Source organism: Drosophila suzukii (genome assembly GCF_043229965.1).
Source record: "Drosophila suzukii chromosome 2 unlocalized genomic scaffold, CBGP_Dsuzu_IsoJpt1.0 scf_2c, whole genome shotgun sequence".
NCBI classification, from domain to species: domain Eukaryota; kingdom Metazoa; phylum Arthropoda; class Insecta; order Diptera; family Drosophilidae; genus Drosophila; species Drosophila suzukii.
In genome coordinates, this window is record NW_027255896.1 from 32664116 (window position 1) to 32689942 (window position 25827).

Below are 25827 nucleotides of genomic sequence, written 5' to 3' on the forward strand. Positions count from 1 at the left end.
CCGGAAGTTCTAAGTTCCGAAGTATTTCCAAGTAAGTACACAACTTACAGGATTGATCGTCCGTCCCGACGTGGAGGTTGAGTTTTAATTGCAGTTGACTCAGAATTAACGTCTGAAGTAATAACGTCCGACGAAACAAATGACATTGAATTTCTGTGTATAAAACTATCCCTTCCGGGTATTTCTATATACATAACATGTTCATATATTCCGCCGTCATCTGAATTCCAAATATATGCGAATCATCTGTCCGCTATCCAGTTTATTTCAAGTAAACTATCAGATAGGGATCAGTTAATAGTTTTAGGTGACTTTAATATACCTAGGGCGACATGGTCCACCGTCGAAACCTCAAATATATTGTTACCTTCAACGCAGCATGATTTTCTTGACGGTTTGCTTGATATTTCATTGTCTCAAGTAAATCATGTTTTAAATTTCTTAGGACGATTACTGGGTCTATGCTTTGTTTCCAGTCCAGATTGTGTCTGCATAGCTAGAACCTCTGCATTTACTTTACCAGAAGACCCTTATCACCCAACGCTAGAGCTGACTATTGACACGGGTACAAAAGTGTATGAAGTATCTGAAAAAATAGCTAAACGCATCCCCTGCTTTCGTAGAGCGAACTTTGCACTCATTAATAGCCTTATAGCTTGCTCGGATTAGTCCAATCTGTATTTAAGTACTAATATAAATGAAGCGGTTAATATATTTTATAACATACTAAACGAAGTTTTTGATACATGCGTTCCTACGTATTATCCTAAAATTTCAAACCAACCTCCGTGGTTTAACAAAGAGCTGGCACGACTTAAAAATGTAAGGTCTCGACTCTACAAAAAGTTTAGAGCTTCAGGTTTACAAGCTGAATTTTCCCGATACTTAAGTGCTCGGTCTGATTTCACCGTGCTTAACGCCCAGTGTTATAAAAACTATTTAGCTCGTTGCAAGACCCAGTTTACACTGGATCCAAAACAGTTTTATAATTTTGTTAACACAAAGCGTAAATCTTCTAGTTAACCATCATCACTTAAATTTGAAAATTCGGTTGCTAGCACTGATCAAGCCATAGCCCAGTTTTTTCAAACCACCTATTCAACATCAAGTCCTCTTTATTTATTTATTTGTTGTCCTTTTATAAGTAAAAGCTCACTTTTTTTAGATTTGCAAAGGGTCAAACCAGTCTACTCTCCGGGTCCTGACGGAGTCCCTGGATGTGTGCTTAGGTATTGCGCTGAGACTTTGTGTAGACCATTGCACAAACTGTTTACTTTGTCTTTAGAAACATCCGATTTCCCACACAGATGGAAGGAGTCCTTTGTTATCCCGCTTCATAAAAAAGGGAGTAAATTGAACGCATGTAATTACAGAGGTATTTCAAAGCTATCAGCTATACCGAAGCTCTTTGAGAACATTATTACGCCCCATTTACAACACAGTTGTAGGTCCCTTATTTCCTCTTGTCAACACGGATTTATAAAACGTAGGTCAACGACAACCAACCTTTTGGAGTTTACTTCATTTGTTATAAGTGGTTTTAGAAAGAATCGTCAGACTGATGTGGTCTACACTGATTTTAGTAAGGCGTTTGATTCTGTAAATCACCCGATTTTAGTGCAGAAATTGGACCTTTTAGGGTTTCCAGGTGATCTTCTTAGGTGGATCTTAAGTTATTTGAATGACAGGACTCAAAGGGTCATTTTTAAAAACTCTTTGTCATCCCTAATCCGAGTTACGTCCGGTGCTTTAGTATTAAATCACTGTATCTCTAATTACGCAATGCATGAACCTTTTAGAGTACTTTGCAATTATTATAATAGACTATATCATCTAATATCTACTACTGACTCACTTCCTATCTTTAAATCAATAATACTATCCTCCCTAGTAACTAATTAGTTTTAATTGATGTATTTTGTATATTCGTATATTGACCTGTATTTTTAATTGTCTATTGTTACATTGTCTTTTTTTTGTCCGCGATTATGTTTACTCGCCCAAAACCGTGATGGGCTCCGCGCGTAACAAGCTTTGCTTGGTGTCGTAGGGCCACTTGTTTGTACTGACCATAGTGCACCAACGTCCAAGATAAAAAAAAAAAAAAAAATCGAAAACCCATGACGTTCACCAAGTTCAATACAGCCAAATTATGAAGGAAGCCCTTTCAATCATATTTGGGGTCAAGAAGTTTCATCTGTATTTATATGGCAGGAAATTTATTCTCATTACTGATCACAAGCCGTTGGTAACAATCTTTAGTCCTTGCAAGCATTTGTCAACAATGACTTCAAACAGACTCCAGTGTTGGGCTATTATATTGATGGCTTACAACTTTGATATTAAATATCGCACACCACAGCTCATGGAAACACAGACGCACTCTCACGTCTTCCTATTAGCTCAGATCGTCTTTTCGATAAGGAAGAGGAATGCTATAACATCGTCGATATATCCTGTCCAATAAATGCCGACATCATCAACAAAAGTCTAAAAAGCGATACAATTTTGCAGAGAGTATACAACTTCGTATCAACTGGTTGGCCAGAACAACAGGATGATCCCGAAATACAACCTTACTTCAGCCGCAGATTTGCCTTGACGATCAACAACAACCTGCAGATCCCAACAGAATTATTATTCCTCGCAAGCTTCGAAGTACAATTCTTATGGCAACCCAGCTACAAGTGCCTGGAAAAGGATACACAAAGACTTTGCGGGTCCTACATTTGACTCAATGTGGTTAATATGCGTCGATGCTGGTTCTCAGTTCCCGTTCATAATCCAAATGTCGTCGACTGCAACTGCAAGTACTATACTAAAAAACAACTCCCTTTCCACGACTTCTTTGTCGGCGCCCAGCTCTGATTTAAATTCAAAAAACTAAATTTCCCAGTTCACTATCAAAATGTTCGGGGGCTTCTTAGTAAACTCTCTACGCTTTATATAAATAGTTCTATTTTTGAGGCCAATGTTATTGTACTCACTGAGACCTGGCTTAAACCATCCGTACACGATAGTGAGATTTTTTCTAATAACTTTTTTGTTTATCGAAAGGATCGTCAGACCCGTCGTGGTGGAGGCGTTCTTATTGATATTTCGGAATCATCAGGTATTGAATTTATTTCCGTAAAATTATCTTTCCCAAAAAGTAACATTTTTTAACCTGCTCTTATATATCCCCTGGCTCTGAATTTAACCTGCACCTGTCCGCCACACATTCAATCTCCTTGTTGCTTACTGAAACTGAGGGTAAGGACTCATTGACAATGATTCCTAGGATGCAAAATGATTTTATTGATGGTCTTGTTGAACTATCTTTGCAGCAAGTTAACAGGATTCCCAATCATATTGGTCGTCTTCTTGACTTAATCTTTGTTTTTGATAGTAGCGATGCTGAAGTTAGTCGTATTTCGCCACTACCTTTACCTGAGGATTGTTATCATCCTACCCTTCCGCTCTGTATTAATGGATTTTTCAATAATCCTAGGACTGCAATAAATGTACAGCCTAGTTTGTGTTTTAAGAGGACTGATTACGGCTGACTAGTGGAATCTTTATCGACAGTAAGATGGTCCTTTCTAGTTGACCTTCCTGATGATGATGCAGTTAGGTACTTTTATGAGGTCCTTTATCGTCTATTTGATGAACATGTCTCTTTCCTCCATGAAGAATTCTTACAGCTCTCCATGGTTTACCCGTAAACTATCTTATCTAAAGAATAAAATAACCAGACTATAATGTAGCATTTGATGATAATGATATTTCCAACTTATTCGCAGACTTTTTTTAATCTACATATACGAAATGCAATAGTGTCATTAATAAAGATTATCCATACCCACTACCTCATTTGAACTCTATTTTCAAACCAGTGATTGATGTATCTGATGTTCTTCAGAGTCTTAATACTCTCAAGCTCCCATTTTCAACTCATTTCCCTCAACTGGAATGTACCCTGTAGAACAGTTCGTCGTTTTCGTCCGTTGTCCCTGCCAATTTGTAGATCCAATTATGCCCTTCATGATCCTTTTCGTGTTCTTTGTGATTACTATAATGCACTGTGTCACGTCTTACTGTTGGATAGCCCTAATGCAACTAATTATGATAAACTTATGTATTTTCTATCTTCCAATAATTTGTAAATTTCTATGATACTAACCATTCTATGTGAGCATGTATTTTAAACTGTCTATTGTCATGTCGTCTTTTTCCATGTCCGCGATTTCGTTTACTTGCCCAAATCGGTTTAGGGCTCCGCGCGTAACAAGCATTGCTTGGTGTCCTAAGTGCCACTTGTTTGTACTGACCATAGTTCATCAACGTAAAAGAAATATGTCAGCGCTCACACCTATATTTGCAATTGAGGGTTAACCTAAAACAATTGTCAGTGATAATGGACTACAGCTCACTTCAGAAACCTTTAAGGAATTTTGCCTTCAACATGGAATTAACCACCTAACAACAACTCCTTTTCACCCAGCATCAAATGGACTTGCTGAGCGCTTCGGACAAACTTTTAAAACTTCTGTCGGCAAAAACATAAAGGGCGGTTGTTCAGTAAAAACAGCCGTTACGAAATACCTTAGTTCGCGTCGTTTCACGCCGAACTCAGAAGGAAAAGTCCTGCAGAACTTTTACTTGGTCGCCCTGTGCGTACGATCTTAAGTCAACTTTTTGAAAAACAAACTAAAAGCCAGCATATCGAACCAAAAAAGTATTCGCCGAACCAAAACTCATTCGCAAAAAATAACGCCAGGGGAGAAAAGTGGATAAAAGCTGTCATCGATCGGTACATAGGCCTTATGGTATTTATTCTTTGAACATCCATGTGTTATTAAATGCCACATAAATCAGATTAAGCCGAGATCTGATCACGATGATCCCAGCTCCAAAGATGACAACACTCCGTTTCGGTGGATGCCCGACACTTCCAATCCACCCACAACTTCGCCAAGCCCAAGACATGAAGAACATCAGCCATCTAGCTTATCACAGCCTCTCCAATCCACACAAGCTTCCAATGAGGTACCAGTACCAATCCAGCTAGATGAGCCTCAACCGTCACAGCCACGTCGATCTGGTATCCCTATCCGCAGCCGTACTCCTTCGCGCCAAGACGTCAGCCGTTTCCAACCCCCACATTTCAGAAAGCGTAAAACTACTAACAAAATGTAATTTTAGGGGAGAGATTTGATATGTATCATAATCACGAAATCTTGGCCATTTGCCGTTTACTTATCGATATTCTCTGTTATTATGTACACTCTAACATACCAAAAGTACCACAGCTATACAGAGCCGAATAAAGTCAGTTGGACATTTAATCTCAACCCGATCTGTCGTCTCCTTTCAATAGGAACAAGACATATTTGTTTATGTATTTTAATATTTCTATGCTTAATGTTTTATTTCAGTGTTAGCCAATAAATTATAATAAATTTTTAGGAGATGTAAAAATGTGGAAAATGTCTCTAAATGTGTATGTGTAAGTATGAGGTGTCAGTCCGTACTTTTTTTATCTCCGGTTGTAGTTGCGTCTTACAGTGCTTCTGAGAGGCAAAGTTTTGTCGCAGCACGTTATTTTTTAAGATAGGTTAACAACATTCAGGCATTTTCGATGCAACACCCCTATACAACCCCCTCAAGCCAACGAACGCAGCCGAAACCCAAAATCGTGCGTTGCATTGCAAATGAAATGCGTTGATCATTACAAATGAAAGCAAGAAAATGATATCTGTGTGTGTGTATAAGCATTTGTAGCAGACGGGGGAAAAGAGATTTGCTTAAATAAAAATTCTTGATGATGCCCTCTGATATCCTTATACTTAAAAATATTTCATTAGTATTTCTTGAACTGTTTTAACACATTTCGCTAAAAGGGCAACTTTCATTTCAAAGTACAAAATAATTTTGTTTTTCTGAAATTTAAATTGCATTCGCATGCTTAAGAAGCGGCAAGTAGTTACTGCAGCAAGAACGGCTTGACAGAAAAATTTTAAAAATGAACAAAAATTCGGGAACAATTTGAAGACGCTTGCAAAGTTTAAATTTGTACAATAGAAGACCCCAAACGGCCCCAAAATTTTATTTGTTTTATTCTCAATTTTTTCTTTTGCATTTCTTTGTTACATATTTTGCGAAAGTGGTTTTAAAATGTGCTTTTCATAACCTGTAGTAGACAGCTAGGGTTTTCAGGCCTGCGTTCACTAGACTATGGATAACCTAGTGTATAGGAAGATTCGGGTTCGTGCACTTCTAGCATTGCTCGGTGCTAAGCTCGTCGGATTGTCGTGGGATCTTCCTAGTCTTCTCTATAACACGCACCGTACTACGCGAAAAAAAATTTTAAGTGCACTAAGCGGTAATCTAAAAGGATCGAACAAAAAAATAATGGGTGTAAGCGGACTCAAGGCACGCGGACGGACGTTGAAGGCACAAGCGAATCAGGAAACATTAAGAGTTAGGGTGGCTCGATGATATTTCCCAATTCACTATCAAAATGTTCGGGGGCTTCTTAGTAAACTCTCTACGCTTTATATAAATAGTTCTATTTTTGAGGCCAATGTTATTGTACTCACTGAGACATGGCTTAACCCATCCGTACACGATAGTGAGATTTTGTCTAATAACTTTTTTGTTTATCGGAAGGTGTAGTATGCACTTATATCGAATATCTACTGTACCAAGAGTACTTGAATCAAACACACTGTAACACTTTGTTGCAGTGTTTATATAAACAAAGGCTCGGTCAAAAACCTAAGTGGCCTAAACATGAGTCGATCGGTGCGCTCACAGAAAGTGCAAGTGTCAGCATTCTGTTGCACACGCCGGCCGCTCAGCCAAACCCAAGTACATACATATACCCTCGCGCTCCAGCTGAAGAGAGCATAATTAAATACACTTAATATACGTAAGATGTACATAGCCGTCTCTCTCTGCCGCCCAACTGTAGGCAGCGCAGCTACAAGACTTTGGCTTACTTAGATCCTAAGGGAAATTGTAAAATCAGAAACAACTTGACGTTGGAAGCGGCATTAAGGCTGCTCCTGAATACAAATACAAAATACAAATAAAGAAAATTAAAACTACCAAAAGATGCGTTCTCACTATATAAATAAAGAATATTAAAACTACTAAAAGATGCGTTATCACAACATGGCGACCGTGACTTTGGTCCAAAAGGATCTGGACCTGGACCTGCTATCAGTACGTAAGAATCAGACCACAGCCACAGACACATCCACCTACCCTGTAATCCCAAATATTGCCAAAAATAAAAACACATTGCCTCCTCCAGAAAAAGTTGTCATCCCAAAGCGAGGGACCACTGTACTCCCCCTTCTGCGAGTACACCTGTGTAGCCAGCACCGGTGCCCCACTATGAGGTACAGCCTGTGCAGCCAGCCCCGGTACCAAGGAAGAGTGAACCGACAGCGCTACCAAGAGCGCATAATTTTTATACCCGTTACTCGTAGAGTAAAAGGGTATACTAGATTCGTCGGAAAGTATGTAACAGGCAGAAGGAAGCGTTTCCGACCCCATAAAGTATATATATTCTTGATCAGGATCACTAGCCGAGTCGATCTAGCCATGTCCGTCTGTCCGTCTGTCCGTCTGTCCGTCTGTCCGTCTGTCCGTCTGTCTGTCCGGATGAACGCTGAGATCTCGGAAACTATGAGAGCTAGGCTATTGAGATTTGGCGTACAGATTCCTGAGCTTCTTACGCAGCGCAAGTTTGTTTCAGTAGACTGCCACGCCCACTCTAACGCCCACAAACCGCCCAAAACTGTAACTCCTACAGTTTTGATGCTAGATAGAAAATTTTAACTGAAATGTATTGTTCTCATCAATACCTATCGATTGACCCAAAAAAAGTTTGCCACGCGCACTTAAACGCCCACAAACCGCGAAAACCTGTGACGCCCACAATGTGCATGCTAGATAAAAAATTTTAACTGAAATGTATTGGTGTCGTCAATACCTATCGATTGATCCAAAAATAATTTTGCCACGCCCACTCTAACGCCCATAACGCTTAAATCTGTCTACCGCCGGTAGGTGGCGCATTTTAATTTCGCTTTGCTGCTTGCATATCTCCATTTCCCTTTGAGTAACGGGTATCTGATAGTCGAGGTACTCGACTATAGCGTTCTTCCTTGTTTTTTTTTGCACTGCGTTTCAAAAATTTTTTCAATTGCACTGCGATGCATATTTTTTCATTTATTTTATAAAAACAAATGTAAAAATTGAGCGACATAAAAGTTGCCCGATTAGAGTATGGCCTGAAAACCATACACAAAATAGGCAGGAAATATAATAATAATTGGTCAAAAACAAAAAAAAAGTCAAATCAAAATTAATCATATCAAACTAGTTGTTTATGAATAACATTAACAACATTTACGAATTAATTTAAAAATCTAAAGTATTTGACAGACCAAGATATATATTAAGAATACCAACCCCGAAGATGGGTTTAATACATACAAAAACAGTGGATTCCACTGCAAATGTTATTAATAAGGTAGAGTCAAATACCATTGACTTAGAATAAATTCATACATTGCTAATAATAATTGTTGTTATAATGTGCGCAAACTGTTTCTATAAACTTTATAAATTGCATAATAAATGTCTTAAGAAAAAATATATGAGCCAGGCAAATGATCTGGACAAAATTTTTAAAATTTTGTCACAAACAACATTAATATAAAAATATTGCTGTATTCAAATTTTAAAAATTAAGGAAAATGGAATAAAATAAAAATAAATAATTAAAAATAAATTAATTAAAAATGGCTACTCTAAAAGCAATTAGAGACACATATGATAGGGATGGAATGGAATGAATTATATAAGCAGATAAATAACATAAAAGTTGACTTTGACAAATCATATAAGTCACTTACTCAAAACAGGCCAATTCAAAAAAATACCATTAAAAACATGTGGAAATTCTAGTAAAATGCTTTAATGAAGCACGAATACTAATATATGGCCAGAGGGAAAAATTAAATCAAGATCATTGGTCCCAAGTATCAAAATTTTTGATCAGAGTACGATCTAATTTAATATCAATTAAACAAAAGTTTAAGTTGGACATATCAGTATTGACTATACTTAACACTTCCCTAGCAGTTGAAACTGGTGATGAATCGGAATCAACAAAACAAACTGACATTGACCAAATAGAATCAGAAGACCTTACAGAAACAAATCCTAAAATAGAAGAGCAAGATTTAAATAATCTTACTATTCCAGCTGTTTTAATGTCAGATCTGGATAATTCTACAGATTCTGATAATAGTTCAAGCATAATAGAAAATAAAATAAGAAACAATATCACAATGGCACAACCTAATATTGATTTCATTAATACAGCATCCAAGCTTATACCAGTTTTCGATGGTAAAGCTGAAAACTTAACAAGTTTTATGGATGTATTAGAAATAATAGAATCAATAAAAGGCGAACACGAACAATTAGCAGTTTCCATTATAAAAACAAAGCTAAAAGGTGTCGCCAGAAATCTAATCGGAAATGAAACAACAATAGCTGAAGTCATTTCCAGATTAAAAAACAACGTCAAAGGCGAAACTGTAGAAGTGTTGTCAGCAAAACTGATGAGCCTACAACAACGCAATAAAACTGCCAACCAGTACACACAAGAGGTTGAGCAGATGACGAAATCTTTAGAAGGTGCATTTATAACAGATTGCTTATCCCTAGAGTTAGCCAGAAGTTATTCCACTCGGCATGCAGTGAAAGCAATGACTAAAAATTGCACAATAGATAAGGTAAAAACTATCATGCAAGCTGGTACCTTCAATACAATGAATGAGGCCGTATCCAAATTTGTAAACAGTTCCACAGAAGCAACCGGACAGCCAAACACTGTCCTATATTACAAAAATTACCCGCAGCGCGGTGGAAATCGCGGACGAGGTAATAATCGAGGTAATTATAACAATACCAGATATTATCAAAATAACGGATATAATCAAAACAATGGTTATAACAGAAATAACAATAACCAAAATAACAATTATTACAGAAACAACAACCGTGGTGGAAACACCAGCGGCGGAAACAGCCGTGGGGGAAACAACAACAACCACAATAACAATGTTAGAGTAGCACAAACAAATTCGCGAAACTCCCAACCACCTTTAGATACACGACAGTAAACAACATCAAAATTCACACTCTAAATCTCAGTCAAAATACATTTGTCACTTTCATGAACGTAGCAACAGGAAAAGAATTAGTTCTCTTACTAGACACAGGTGCGGAAATATCCCTTTTGAAGGAAAATTCTGATAATTTTCAAAACATTCAAGATAATCACATCATAAACATAAAGGGTATAAGTCAGGAAGTTACCAAATCAAAAGGTTTTACTTCTATTGAAATTCAAACTTCTAAGTACATAATTCAACATGATTTCCATATCGTAAATATGAAATTCGCTATTCCATGTGATGGAATACTAGGAATCGATTTTATCAAAAGATACAACTGTCAATTAGACTTCAAGCCGTCTGAAGACTGGCTTATAATAAGACCAAATAACCTAAAACATCCATTTTATGTTCCAATAGCATACAGTTCTGGCAACAACTCCCTAATTCTGCCAGCAAGATCCCAAGTCGTCCGAAAAATCGAAATAAATTCAGAAGAAGACAGTGTATTAATTCCGAATCATGAAATTCAGCATGGTATCTATATCGCAAATACCATAGCAACAGTCCAAAATGCATATATAAGATTACTAAATACTACAAACACAGATCAAGTAGTCTATATCAAAAACATTCATCATGAACCACTTTCAAACTACGAAATAGTAAAAACGGACTTAGAAGACAGACAAAAAATTGTATTATCCCAACTTGCAAAAAACTTCCCGCCTCAATTCAATGAACAACTTACAGCATTATGCACCCACTATAGTGATGTGTTCGGACTAGAAACCGAATCTATCACTACCAATAATTTTTATAAACAAAAGCTGAGATTAATTGATGATGAACCCGTATAAATAAAAAATTATAGAAATCCTCATAGTCAACAAGACGAAATTCAAAAACAAGTCCAAAAACTCATCAATGATGAAATAGTGGAACCCTCTGTATCACCTTATAATAGCCCACTTTTGTTAGTACCAGAAAAGTCACTTCCAAATTCGGAAAATAAAAAATGGCGATTAGTAATTGACTATCGTCAAATTAATAAAAAACTCTTGTCTGATAAATTTCCACTCCCTAGAATCGATGATATTTTAGATCAACTAGGTAGAGCAAAATATTTCTCATGCCTTGACTTAATGTCAGGTTTTCATCAAATTGAACTGGAAAAAAGTTCACGGGATATAACATCTTTTTCAACAAACAAAGGTTCGTACCGCTTCACGCGATTACCATTCGGTTTAAAAATAGCGCCAAACTCTTTTCAGAGAATGATGACTATAGCTTTCTCTGGATTAGAACCTTCCCAAGCATTTCTTTATATGGATGACTTAATAGTTATAGGTTGTTCCGAAAAACATATGCTCAAGAACTTAACTGATGTTTTCGAGAAATGTAGGAAACACAAATTGAAGTTACATCCTGAAAAATGTTCATTTTTCATGCATGAAGTCACTTTCTAAGGACATAAATGCACAGATAAAGGAATCTTGCCCGACGACAAAAAATACGACGTAATTCAAAATTATCCAGTCCCACATGATGCGGACAGCGCTGGAAGATTCATTGCATTTTGCAATTATTACCGACGTTTTATAAAGAATTTTGCTGAATACTCCCATCACATAACAAGATTATGTAAGAAAGATGTAAAATTCGAATGGACAACACAATGTCAAAACGCCTTCGAACATCTTAAATCAGCATTAATAAATCCCACTCTGTTGCAATACCCAGATTTTAGCAAAGAATTTTGCATAATCACAGATGCTAGCAAATACGCTTGTGGAGCAGTCCTAACTCAAAACAAAAATGGACTACAGCTTCCAGTGGCATACGCATCAAGATCCTTTACGAAAGGTGAAAGCAACAAGAGCACTACAGAACAAGAATTAGCATCCATTCATTGGGCAATAACACACTTCAGACCATATATTTATGGTAGACACTTCACTGTCAAAACAGACCATAGAGCACTTACATACTTATTTTCAATGGTAAAACCCAGTTCTAAACTAACACGAATGAGACTTGAATTGGAGGAATATAATTTTACGGTAGAGTATCTAAAGGGTAAAGATAACTATGTAGCCGATGCGCTCTCTAGAATAACCATCACAGACTTAAAAAATGTACAAACAAGCAATACAATTCTGAAAGTCACTACCAGAAACCAAAGTAGACAAAAAACCTGCGCAGGAAAAGATCAAATAGAATTGCATAAGCAATCTATAGAAAAAGCTTTAAAGCCCAACGTATATGAAGTGATTAATAATGATGAAGTACGTAAAGTAGTGACCTTGCATGTAAATAATAAAATGTGTTTATTTAAGCACGGAAAGAAAATTACAGCAAGTTATGATGTTAGCGATTTGTATACTAATGGAACCATTGACTTAGGTCAATTCTTTCAAAGGCTTGAAAAGCAGGCCGGTATTCACAGAGTCAGCCAACTCAAAGTGGCACCATGGGAAAATATCTTTGAACATGTTTAAGTTAATAATTTTAAAATGATGGGCAATAATATATTGAAATCATTGAGAGTAGCGCTACTCAACCCGATGACCGTAATCAAAAATAATAAAGAAAAAGAAGCTATATTGTCTACATTCCATGATGATCCAATACAAGGTGGTCATACAGGCATTACAAAAACCTTGGCCAAGGTCCAGAGACACTATTACTGGAAAAATATGTCCAAAGACATAAAAGAGTACATAAAGAAATGTCCTAAATGCCAAAAGTCGAAAACGACTAAACATACTAAGACCCCACTAACTATAAGGAGGGAGATGTAGTATGCACTTATATCGAATATCTACTGTACCAAGGGTACTTGAATCAAACACACTGTAACACTTTGTTCCAGTGTTTATATAAACAAAGGCTCGGTCAAAAACCTAAGTGGCCGAAACATGAGTCGATCGGCGCGCTCACAGAAAGTGCAAGTGTCAGCATTCTGTTGCACACGCCGGCCGCTCAGCCAAACTCAAGTACATACATATACCCTCGCGCTCCAGCTAAAGAGAGCATAATTAAAAACACTTGATATACGTAAGATATACATAGCCGTTTCTCTCTGCCGCCCAACTGTAGGCAGCGCAGCTACAAGACTTTGGCTTACTTAGATCCTAAGGCCAATTGTAAAATCAGAAACAACTTGACGTTGGAAGCACCATTAAGGCTGCTCCTGAATACAAATACAAAATACAAATAAAGTATATTAAAACTACCAAAATATGCGTTCTCACTATATGAATAAAGAATATTAAAACTACTAAAAGATGCGTTATCACAACAAAGGATCGTCGGACCCGTCGTGGTGGAGGCGTTCTTATTGATATTTCTGAATCATCAGGTATTGAATTTATTTCCGTAAAATTATCTTTCCCAAAAAGTAACATTTTTTAACCTGCTCCTATATATCCCCTGGCTCTGAATTTAACCTGCACCTGTCCACCATACATTTAATCTCCTTGTTGCTTACTGAAACTGAGGGTAAGGACTCATTGACAATGATTCCTAGGATGCAAAATGATTTTATTGATGGTCTTGTTGAACTATCTTTGCAGCAAGTTACCGTCTATTTGATGAACATGTCTCTTTCCTCCATGAAGAATTCTTACAGCTCTCCATGGTTTACCCGTCAACTATCTTATCTAAAGAATAAAATAACCAGACTATAATGTAGCATTTGATGATAATGATATTTCCAACTTATTCGCAGACTTTTTTTAATCTACATATACGAAATGCAATAGTGTCATTAATAAAGATTATCCATACCCACTACCTCATTTGAACTCTATTTTCAAACCAGTGATTGATGTATCTGATGTTCTTCAGAGTCTTAATACTCTCAAGCTCCCATTTTCAACTCATTTCTCATTTCCCTCAACTGGAATGTACCCTGTAGAACAGTTCGTCGTTTTCGTCCGTTGTCCCTGCCAGTTTGTAGATCCAATTATGCCCTTCATGATCCTTTTCGTGTTCTTTGTGATTACTATAATGCACTGTGTCACGTCTTACTGTTGGATAGCCCTAATGCAACTAATTATGATAAACTTATGTATTTTCTATCTTCCAATAATTTGTAAATTTCTATGTTACTAACCATTCTATGTGAGCATGTATTTTAAACTGTCTATTGTCATGTCGTCTTTTTCCATGTCCGCGATTTCGTTTACTTGCCCCAATCGGTTTAGGGCTCCGCGCGTAACAAGCATTGCTTGGTGTCCTAAGTGCAACTTGTTTGTACTGACCATAGTTCATCAACGTAAAAGAAATATGTCAGCGCTCACACCTATATTTGCAATTGAGGGTTAACCTAAAACAATTGTCAGTGATAATGGACTACAGCTCACTTCAGAAACCTTTAAGGAATTTTGCCTTCAACATGGAATTAACCACCTAACAACAACTCCTTTTCACCCAGCATCAAATGGACTTGCTGAGCGCTTCGGACAAACTTTTAAAACTTCTGTCGGCAAAAACATAAAGGGCGGTTATTCAGTAAAAACAGCCGTTACGAAATACCTTAGTTCGCGTCGTTTCACGCCGAACTCAGAAGGAAAAGTCCTGCAGAACTTTTACTTGGTCGCCCTGTGCGTACGATCTTAAGTCAACTTTTTGAAAAACAAACTAAAGGCCAGCATATCGAACCAAAAAAGTATTCGCCGAACCAAAACTCATTCGCAAAAAATAACGCCAGGGGAGAAAAGTGGATAAAAGCTGTCATCGATCGGTACATAGGCCTTATGGTATTTATTCTTTGAACATCCATGTGTTATTAAATGCCACATAAATCAGATTAAGCCGAGATCTGATCACGATGATCCCAGCTCCAAAGATGACAACACTCCGTTTCGGTGGATGCCCGACACTTCCAATCCACCCACAACTTCGCCAAGCCCAAGACATGAAGAACATCAGCCATCTAGCTTATCACAGCCTCTCCAATCCACACAAGCTTCCAATGAGGTACCAGCACCAATCCAGCTAGATGAGCCTCAACCGTCACAGCCACGTCGATCTGGTATCCCTATCCGCAGCCGTACTCCTTCGCGCCAAGACGTCAGCCGTTTCCAGCCCCCACATTTCAGAAAGCGTAAAACTACTAACAAAATGTAATTTTAGGGGAGAGATTTGATATGTATCATAATCACGAAATCTTGGCCATTTGCCGTTTACTTATCGATATTCTCTGTTATTATGTACACTCTAACATACCAAAAGTACCACAGCTATACAGAGCCGAATAAAGTCAGTTGGACATTTAATCTCAACCCGATCTGTCGTCTCCTTTCAATAGGAACAAGACATATTTGTTTATGTATTTTAATATTTCTATGCTTAATGTTTTATTTCAGTGTTAGCCAATAAATTATAATAAATTTTTAAGAGATTTCGTAGTTGAACTCGGGCTGGGGCAGCACCGGTAAAAATGTGGAGAATTTGTCTAAATGTGTATGTGTAAGTATGAGGTGTCAGTCCGTACTTTTTTTATCTCCGGTTGTAGTTGCGTCTTACAGCAGCACGCTATTTTTTAAGATAGGTTAACGACAATCAGGCATTTTCGATGCAACACCCCTATACAATCCCCTCAAGCCAACGAACGCAGCCGAAACCCAAAATCGTGCGTTGCATTACAAATGAAATGCGTTGATCATTACAAATGAAAGCAAGAATACTGAAAATGATATCTGTGTGTGTGTATAAGCATTTGTAGCAGACGGGGGAAAAGAGATTTGCTTAAATAAAAATTCTTGATGATGCCCTCTGATATCCTTATACTTAAAAATATTTCATTAGAATTTCATGATCTGGTTTAACACATTTCGCTAAAAGGGCAACTTTCATTTCAAAGTACAAAATAATTTTGTTTTTCTGAAATTTAAATTGCATTCGCATGCTTAAGAAGCGGCAAGTAGTTCCTGCAGCAAGAACGGCTTGACAGAAAAATTTTAAAAATGAACAAAAATTCGGGAACAATTCGAAGACGCTTGCAAAGTTTAAATTTTTACAATAGGAGACCCCAAACGGCCCCAAAATTTTATTGGTTTTATTCTCAATTTTTTCTTTCGCATTTCTTTGTTACTTATTTTGCGAAAGTGGTTTTAAAATGTGCTTTTCATAACCTGTAGTAGACAGCTAGGGTTTTCAGGCCAGCGTTCACTAGACTATGGATAACCTAGTGTATAGGAAGATTCGGGTTCGTGCACTTCTAGCATTGCTCGGTGCTAAGCTCGTCGGATTGTCGTGGGATCTTCCCAGTCTTCTCTATAACACGCACCGTACTACGCGAAAAAAAGTTTTAAGTGCACTAAGCGGTAATCTAAAAGGATCGAACAAAAAAATAATGGGTGTAAACGGACTCAAGGCACGCGGACGGACGTTGAAGGCACAAGCGAATCAGGAAACATTAAGAGTTAGGGTGGCTCGATGATATTGCCGCCCCTTTCTGTACCCTCCCTTCCATGATAACTCGTGTGAAATTGATTGCGGTTATCCCTTATTCAATGTTTATTCATTATTCACATTTTTACTTTATATAGCGGAGGCATAGCAAGATCAATCACGATTCCGCGTTACAAATTTATTCAACCATTGTTGATCTATCAACTTCAATTAACAAAAGAAAATTAGAAACTACAATCATGATTTCAATACAACTTAAATTCTTTCATTTTCAAAAATCAAATTTAACTCAGAATATAACAAGGTTCAATCTGACCGAATAACCGTCCGTTTGCTTTGGCACGCAAAATCATAATATCATTTATATTTGGGTCAAATGTAAGAAAATCAATATGGTGGTAACAATATTTTACTTACGCAAAACTCCGGCGATGCAGGTTCGGTGGGCCCATCGAAGACACTGTGCAAGGATGCTTTTAAGACGAGTTAACATATTAATTTCTGACAAGATAAATTATGTGGAATGTACGGATGGTCATTGTCAGAACTTAAAGAAAATTACTACTAAGTCAATACCAAGGTACGCTACATAAGCTAGTACCGAAAAATTACACTACATAGATCGAAAGTTAAACTACACAAAAGTTAGCGCCTCCGACAGCTCACTACATACGAAGGGATCTGCGTCTTCGCATGCCAGACAGCAGGTCTGATCAAACGATGCTCTCCTCCAGATACATTTGCCTATGGTGAGGCTTCTCCCATCGGCAAGCCGCACGTGTCGAATACGGGCGAAGTGCCGGGTCTGTCGCTCTCCTTCAAACGCAATCACCTATGGTGAGGCTTCTCCCATCGGTAAGTCGCACGTGGCGAATACGGGCGAAGTGCCGGGTCTGCTGCGCTACAAATCGCCTTCCGAGATAGTGCTTACTGGACTAGCCAGAGCTGAGAATTCCTTTGCCGCGCGTGGCGCGTGTTGGTGAGGCGATGTGGGTGTAGCAGCAAAAGTCACATCCGGTATCCGTTCACTTCCTTATTCAAGTATGACCACGGCTTCGATCAGTGGTCCAAAAATGGCTGCTGTACTAGTACCATAACCCTCCCAAATGTAGCTATATGGCTCAGCCAGAGCTGGGGCGGTGGATGCCGCGCGTGGCGCGTGTGGGTGAGGTTAGGCACTAGCCACTGTCCTTCCTTCCTTCGATTAGGGCGGTTCTTACAAGGACGCACGTGGCATGCGGTTGGTGGGATGCCGGGCCAGAATGTTCGCGCCTTTGCTGATCGCAGGGGGCACCTAGCGCGACAAGTGTCCGCAGGTGGCAACCCCGCCGTGGCAGGTTGGCTTGAACTGACACCCAGAAAAAAAGTCTCGTCTTGGCCGACCGGTTGTGAAATTAAAAAAACGCGCAATCACGCCACGCTGGCACCGATGTTGCCGGCTGGCTTCGACAGAACCTCCTTTCTTTTCCTATTACAAAAAAAATACATAGAAATACACGCCACTTAATAGCCTGCCTATGCGGTTAAATTTGTGTGTTCTTATTTACTAGTAGTTGGGTGTAAAAATATATATGATGCTCCTGTTAGCATAGACTTGGCCGGTGCACACACACTTAGACGAAAAACGAACCACGTGGGTTGTAATTTTCCGTTTGTATTCTATCTCGGCAGCAGCCTTGCGTCCGTTTTCATTCAAAGTTTTAAACGAAGTGAACGAGAACTTTTGACGCGAGAAGTTGGCTGTACGCTGCGGCGTTGCTAAGCACACCTAACGGGATCTTTCCAGATTCTGTTCTCCATTCTGCCTTCACACGTTTTCGGTGCGCGAGAGAAAGAGATTCTGTTATGCTGACAGACTATACGTGTAAGCGGGTCATGTCCATGTGTACATGAAGATGACCCAGCCTGGACAAAATTGAAATCCATTCCACGATATTATCCTTGCAGAACGGAAAAAATAAAATATGGCCAAGCGGTGAGGCTTCTCCGTGTGGCAGCATTACGAGTTGCTCCACTCTTTCCTAGGCGCATACCGCATCCACAATATGGAGCAGAGAACCTTGGAGAACGAGAGTGTGTCCCCAGACTTATATTTGTGGTTTAAGATTAACTGAAATACTTTATTTATTGCAGATATTAGGGAATACTTTGTGGAGGTCTTAGATGTGGACCCCAATGACAGGAAGACAGCACTGCACCCCCTGCTAAACGCGCAAGGGTGGACAACAAGACCGAGCTTGTGGAAATTGCTCGAGAAAGGTTGAAGATGCAGAGGGCGAAGACGCAAACCATGTCAGGGATGGCAGTCAGCCAAGCTAAATTTCAATCGGATTTACTGAAATTGTTGAGAAATCCACGAATTCGTAGAATATAGAATTAACAGGTAAGTTTAAAAATAAAATAAAATGTGATATTATAATAAAATTATTTTGAAAAAAATAGAGTCGTTGCAGCGCCTTGTAGATCCGATGTTTACATAGGTAAATCTATATCTGTAGTAAATGCGCTTAGAAGATTTTTTAGCTCTTAGAGAATTGAGCTCGCAGAATTCTCTTCAACAATTGTTACTTATGTTTTTATTAGCCACAGCTGTTCAGATCATTGGTCATTGGAGACTTTACCCCTTAAAGTCGTATATTCCCTTAGCGGGGCTCCATAATACTACAGCCCGAGCCTACTTAGCGTGTATGCAAGGACGCCCGAGCCCATGTTAGAAGATGCTAGACTTGCATGCGATTCAAGCCAAATTAAGGACATGAACAAATTACTGCGCAAAGACACGATCAGGGGCGTACATTGATCCAGACTGCAAGGATTCTGCGTAGGTCATAAATGATTGTGCCACGTATGAGGGACATACACAATGATAAACAACACAAGCTATAACGTCAAAAGACTATTTACGGTCTGCGGCCCGCCGAGTGATTTGTCTATAAAATAAAATGGAATGGTGGCACAACACAAAGATCTGCACTGAAAATCTACAACAACAAATTGATTCGTCGGATGCAGCGCCGTGTGATGCATACAAGAAGCAAGATCGCTACGTCTTGATGTTTGATGCGACATAATGCTGGCGTGCGGCCTGGCGTCAGAGTTTAATAAAGTTGAGTTTTAGAGTTTAAACATGTTTTAAGAGTTATTGTAATAATCGTTGATATGCAGATTATTAATGATTTTGTAAGACGTGTATTGAAGCGTGTCTTTATTGATGCCACTTTTGAAAACGGAAGAGCGCTTGTCCAGTGTGACCGTCTCTAACGAACATACGTACATTCAATATGAGCTTATACATTATTAACACTTACTACCTAATTATGAGAATACTGCATTCTCACTATTATTACACGCTTTCTTTTTTTTTTTTTCATTTAACAACTTTAATCTTTTAGTTCTTCCTGATCGTGATACTGTTGGTTCTACCTCTTCTTCTGAACTGAAACTTCCAGGGGTTTCTTAGTCCACTGAGGTATCAATGATACTTAAATTTACAAAGGTGCTATTACTTAAGGGATCTATGTTTTCTTCTATGTTAACATTGTCAGTTTGATTTAGATCAAAATTTTCAGTTTCTTCGACTACTGGTTCTTCGCTTATATTAACAGTCTCTTCATTGCTTTTTTCAGTTTCTTCTGGTTCGTTTTCTTTTAAGTTAACAGTTCCATTTTCACTTAAATTAACAATTTCATTGTCATACATATTAACAGTTTCATTATCATACATATTAACAGTTTCATTATTATAATAAATATTATTGCCGTTTTGTGTCTTATTAATGAGTCTTCTATTTCTTCTAAAAAAATTATTGAAGTAATCTTTTATAATGTACGATCTTCCATTTACTTTTTGTTTTATGATTTCATATTCCCATTCATTGGCATTTTTTCTAAATTGGACTTTATCTCCTATATTTAATGGACGCAGAGTTTTTGAGTCCATATTATAATAGGCCTTTTGTTTCGCCGTTTTATGACCGAATCTTTTAATAATCTTTTCCTCCTCAATGTGATTTCTCAACAGCTCCGATTTCTTAATTGGCATTTTTGTCTTACACATTCGTCCAAAGAACAGTTCGCATGGAGCAAGACCTAAACTAGCTACGGGAGTAGCATTGTACTCAAGGATTCTATACTGGTAATCAGTTGCTTTAGAGCAACGTTTTAAAATATTTTTCGCAATCGCCACCCCTTTTTCTGCTAGTCCGTTGCTTTGTGGGTACCTAGGACTCGAAAACTGCAATAATGTATTACATTCATTAGCAAAGTTTCTAAACGAAAATGAATTAAAGGGATTGTTATCACATTTGAGCTTTGATGGGTACCCATAATTATCAAATTTTTTTTCTTAGTTCTTCAATGACATTTGCAACTGATTTCCCTTTTAGCCGACTAACAATCAAGAAATTAGAATATGCATCAAAGATTGACAAAAAATTGTTTCCCCTGTAATCAAAAATATCCATTCCTGCCATATGAAATGGATATTCTGGTGTTTCATCATCTATTAGCGGTTCCTTTTGATTGTTTCTTCTGAACTTTTCACATACGTCGCAAGAGTGCACCAATTCCTTAATTTGTACGCTCATGTCTGGCCAGTAGTAAAGTTTTCGTGCTCGAGCTAAGGTTTTCTCCACACCTAAATGGGACTCATGAACTTGGTTTGAGATTGATTTCTGTAACTTGGACGGGATCACCAGCCTACCAGCACGAAATAGAAGACCGTTTTCAAAGTGTAATTCCGATTTGAATTTATAGAAGTTTTGACAAAATTGGTTTAACTTATGGAATGATGGATGATGGATCCAATAATTTTCATCGTTTTCCAAAACCCTAAGATAGCATTCATAATTTTCTTGCGAGAAACAGGCTGCTTGGCTTATTATATGAATTACATTGGCCAGTTCCGGGATGTCTGATTCATCCGGTAGTTGAGCTCGAGATAAACAGTCTGCAACTAACATGTCTCTTCCAGGTTTATATTTTACGGACATTTTTGGGTATTTTAGAAGATATAGCAGCAATCGCTGTAATCGCATTGTTACTGAGTCAATGTCACGGCTTAATAAGACTTCCAGAGGCTTGTGGTCACTTTCTACTAAAAATTCTCTACCGTAGACATAGAAGTGAAACCTTTCACACGCAAAAACAATTGCTAAAAGCTCTTTTTCAATTTGAGCCCACTTTTGTTCACTCTTTGTAAGCGTACGTGACGCAAAACTGATTGGATGTCCGTTTTGTAGAATAACACAACCGAGACCGTTTTTTGAGGCATCGGTTTGAATGACAACAGGCTTAGCGCTGTCAGAAACGGCTAAAATCGGCTCACTTGTTATAGTTCTAAGCAAGTCATTGAGTTTGTTTTGATGTTGTACAGTCCACTCAAACGAAGTATCATTCCTAGTCAGATTTCTCAGGTTTGTAGTTCTAGAAGATAAGTCTGGGATAAACTTGGCTAAATATTTAAAAAGTCCAAGAATACGTAGCACTCCCGCTTTATCTTCTGGGATTTTAATATTCTGAATGGCTTCTAAATGCTTTCTTTGAGGTTTTATTTGCCCTTCTGATAAAATATGACCCATAAATTCAACTTCTTGTTTCCTATATTGAACTTTGTCCGGGCTAAAACGTATTCCATTTTCTTGAGCCCGCTGAAGTACTTGTAACAACGTGTTATCATGATCTTCAAGATTTTCCCCTAATATTCCTATGTCATCAAAGTAAACTATTACATTTGGTATGCCTCCAAAAATTTGAACCATATTTCGTTGAAACATTTCAGGAGCGCTTTTGATTCCAAATGGAACCCGGTTAAATTTAAATCTCCCGAATGGAGTCATGAATGTCGTTAAACCTGAACTAGCTTCATCCAGCTCCATTTGCCAGAATCCATGGGACAGATCCAGGATAGTAAAAACCTTTTTCCGAGTTAATTGTATCATAAAATCATATATTGTTGGTATAAGGTAATGTTCTCTTTTAATTGCGTTATTTAACTGCTTAGGGTCTAAACAAAGTCTGAGTTTTCCGTTTGATTTTTCCACTACTTGCAAATTGTTCACCCAACTAGTAGGGTATGTTACTGGGGAGATTATCTTTTCCTTTACCATAGCATTGCTCCAATGACCCTAACAAACTTTGTGGGAACCTTTTTTTGTAATGGAGCACAGGCTGAGCACCTTCCTTCAAAATGATTGATTGTTTCTTTTGCAGCTAACCGAGTCCCTGAAATAATTGACTACATTTTTCCACAAATTCCTCCGTGGTTTGAGGTAATCTACATATTGAATCAATATTTAAATGTTTAATGAGTTTTAATTCTACAGAGGACTTAAGACCTAATAGTGGTTCACATTTCGCATCAACAACTAAAAATTCAATACATTTTGCTGTTTCTGAATTCAGATCATAACAGTTTGCTTTAACTTTTCCAAAATTATTAACTTTAACATTATTATAGTCAAAAATTAGAATGTTTTCTTTTTTAACTTCAAGTTTTAATTCTTTAACTAAATCACTTGGGATGCAGTTAACATCAGCGCCTGTGTCCACTTTAAACGTAACATTTTTTCCATTTATTTTATATGTTTTCGTCCATCTTACTCTGTTTAGCTCGCACTCGCTTATTCTAAAATTACTTTCATTAATGTAAGCCTCTGATTTAAATACTTTTTCCTTACTTTTACCTGATTATATCCAATTAATAACTGCTCCGGCTGTTTGCTTGCGATCCACATCTATCTGCTTGTTTTTGTAGTTGTTGTTATCCACTCGTTTGTTGCTGATGTTGTTGTTATCCACTCGTCTATTGCTGCTGTTGTAGTTGTTGTTATCTTGTTGTACTGTATATTTCCGTGACCTTTGATCCAGCCAACCATAGGAATATGGCAATCTTTTTGGCTTCTGGCTCTGAGTCTTTGCCTGACGTCATCATGTACATGATAAACGACCTCTTCCATTTTGGCCACTCATATTGTAGAACTTGTAGAACTCGCTCCATTTTGTTCCTTTTTAGTTTGCAATTGATATTTTCACTTCTGACACCATGTAATAATCGTTGATATGCAGATTATTAATGATTTTGTAAGACGTGTATTGAAGCGTGTCTTTATTGATGCCACTTTTGAAAACGGAAGAGCGCTTGTCCAGTGTGACCGTCTCTAACGAACATACGTACATTCAATATGAGCTTATACATTATTAACACTTACTACCTAATTATGAGAATACTGCATTCTCACTATTATTACAGTTATGCGATAAGAAACCGTCAGCACGGGGTAAGTTGTCAAGAGTCAGCTGCTACTGTTCGCAGCAGAATGGGTAATTTCCCAGTTTTACTATAAATCTAAACCTGTAATGCAATAATTCACTAATAACACCCTGCCATCTACGCCGCGCTAGCAGCACCACGTTAATGTTACCAAACAAAAAGTTAAACTGAAATCAGCCTCATGTTCGCTATAGCTTCGAGAAGAAAGCGCATATTCAAAAACCAAATCTAGGCCTTTTTTATTATCAAATAATAGGGAGGGGCGAAGTGGTGGGCAAAATAGGATCCCCCGAAACATTGGTGACCCCGATGTGATAACTTTCTAGTGTCACACACTTCCAATACTTAGGCGTTGTATAGGGGAATGTGTGAGTTGCTGTTGGCTTGTCAGGAATAAGGCGAATAGATAGAGCGACATACGGTGAATAATTACACTAACTCATATTATTAATTATAGTTTTCTTAATGATAAACAAATGGATTACAAAATATGAATAGATATATACAGCTTATGAAATTTGTACGTTGCAATGTGTCGTTCTCGCGGAGCTGACGATGCTCGTGTCGATCTCGTTCCACAATTACTCGCCAACTGGCTTCGGAGTTGCCACACAGTTGCTGTTCAATGCTTCTCCATCGGAACTGGATCGTAACAGCTCGGCCAATCCCGCATTCGGATCGTCCTCGATTCGATCATTATCATAGTCGGGAACATCCAGCTCAGGGATGTTGGAGCACCACGGCTTGATTTTGTCGGAGGAATAGACAGAACAGTATTTACGTCCTGTAATCTGAATACCTGGGATGTCTTCGATTACATAACGATCATTTCCAAGGACCTTGACGACGATATAGGATCCTCGGTAACTTGGTTCGAGCTTTCGCGACTCGCCTGTATCAGCTGGTTCGTTTTCAACGACTACAAGATTAACTGTGGAGTAGATAGAAGGGTTAGCGCGTTTCGTGTCAAACCGTTATTTCCATTTAGCTCGCTCGCTTGCAATATTGACGAGCGATTGGTTTCTGTTGTCGATGACAGATTCTTTCTCGTCTTTTTCCAAATCGGCGTGTATAGCTGCCGTGAGATGATTCTGGACGAGAGTTTACACTCCACTGAAGATTGTGTAAAGTAAGTATATGGGTATTTCCGCGTTTGCTTCGAACAAACCGTCCCAGATGATCAATGTGTACCCTGCGAAATGGTACTGGATCGGTGTCATTATAATGCATGCAACCTTCGGCTTTGCCTCCTTTGGATATGTAGTAGCAGCATTGAATGCATGTTGAGATATATTCTTTCACGTATTTCCGCATTTTTGGGAACCAGAATTTTTGTTGAATTCGTCCGATTGCCTTGTCATGACCGAAATGTCCAAAATCATCATGACACGTCTTAACAATGCGCCACCTCACGTTCTTTGGTACAACGAAAGCTGTTCCTTTTTCGACCTATCTACTTTCAGCGTCAGTACAGTGCCTACTAAAATAGCACCAAGGTCGCCAATTCGTTTTGTCTCGACGCAAAGACGATGTTCACCATTCTGTTTTTTAACGACGACAATTCCAGATGCATAAGGAGAGTCTGAAGGACAAATGACATCACTATCGAGAAACTCGTAGATAATATTACCGACGACAGGTCTAAGTGCAAAAGGCGTACGGTAGGGCTTAGTGTAGCACGGAACGTTTGATGTTAAAGTTATTTCCATTTTGGTTAGAGAACATTTGCCGAGCTCGTTAGCTTTCTCCGCAAAGCAAGAAGCGTTTTCCAATATCAATCCGTTTATGAGTTCATTCTCAACTGAGGAACGCTCTTGGCTCGTTTGAATTTTTCGAATGTTCTCTACGTAACACTCGTTACCGAGGATGATCAATTTGTTTCCATCGCGACAAAGGATATCCTTACCCAAAAGTACATTTTCGGTTATTAGTTTATCTTCTACGACCAAAA

At 38.2% G+C, this 25827-nt stretch overlaps 1 long non-coding RNA gene across 1 annotated transcript; it reads right to left on the minus strand.

Moving 5' to 3' along the window:
* Nucleotides 1–22892: 22892 nt before the first annotated feature.
* LOC139354133 (uncharacterized) lies at nucleotides 22893–23844 on the minus strand. The gene is made up of 2 exons (XR_011605212.1): nucleotides 23290–23844; nucleotides 22893–23231 (listed from the first exon to the last, which is right to left on the minus strand). It is a non-coding gene; the product is annotated as an uncharacterized lncRNA (long non-coding RNA).
* Between the last annotated feature and the right edge of the window lie 1983 nt (nucleotides 23845–25827).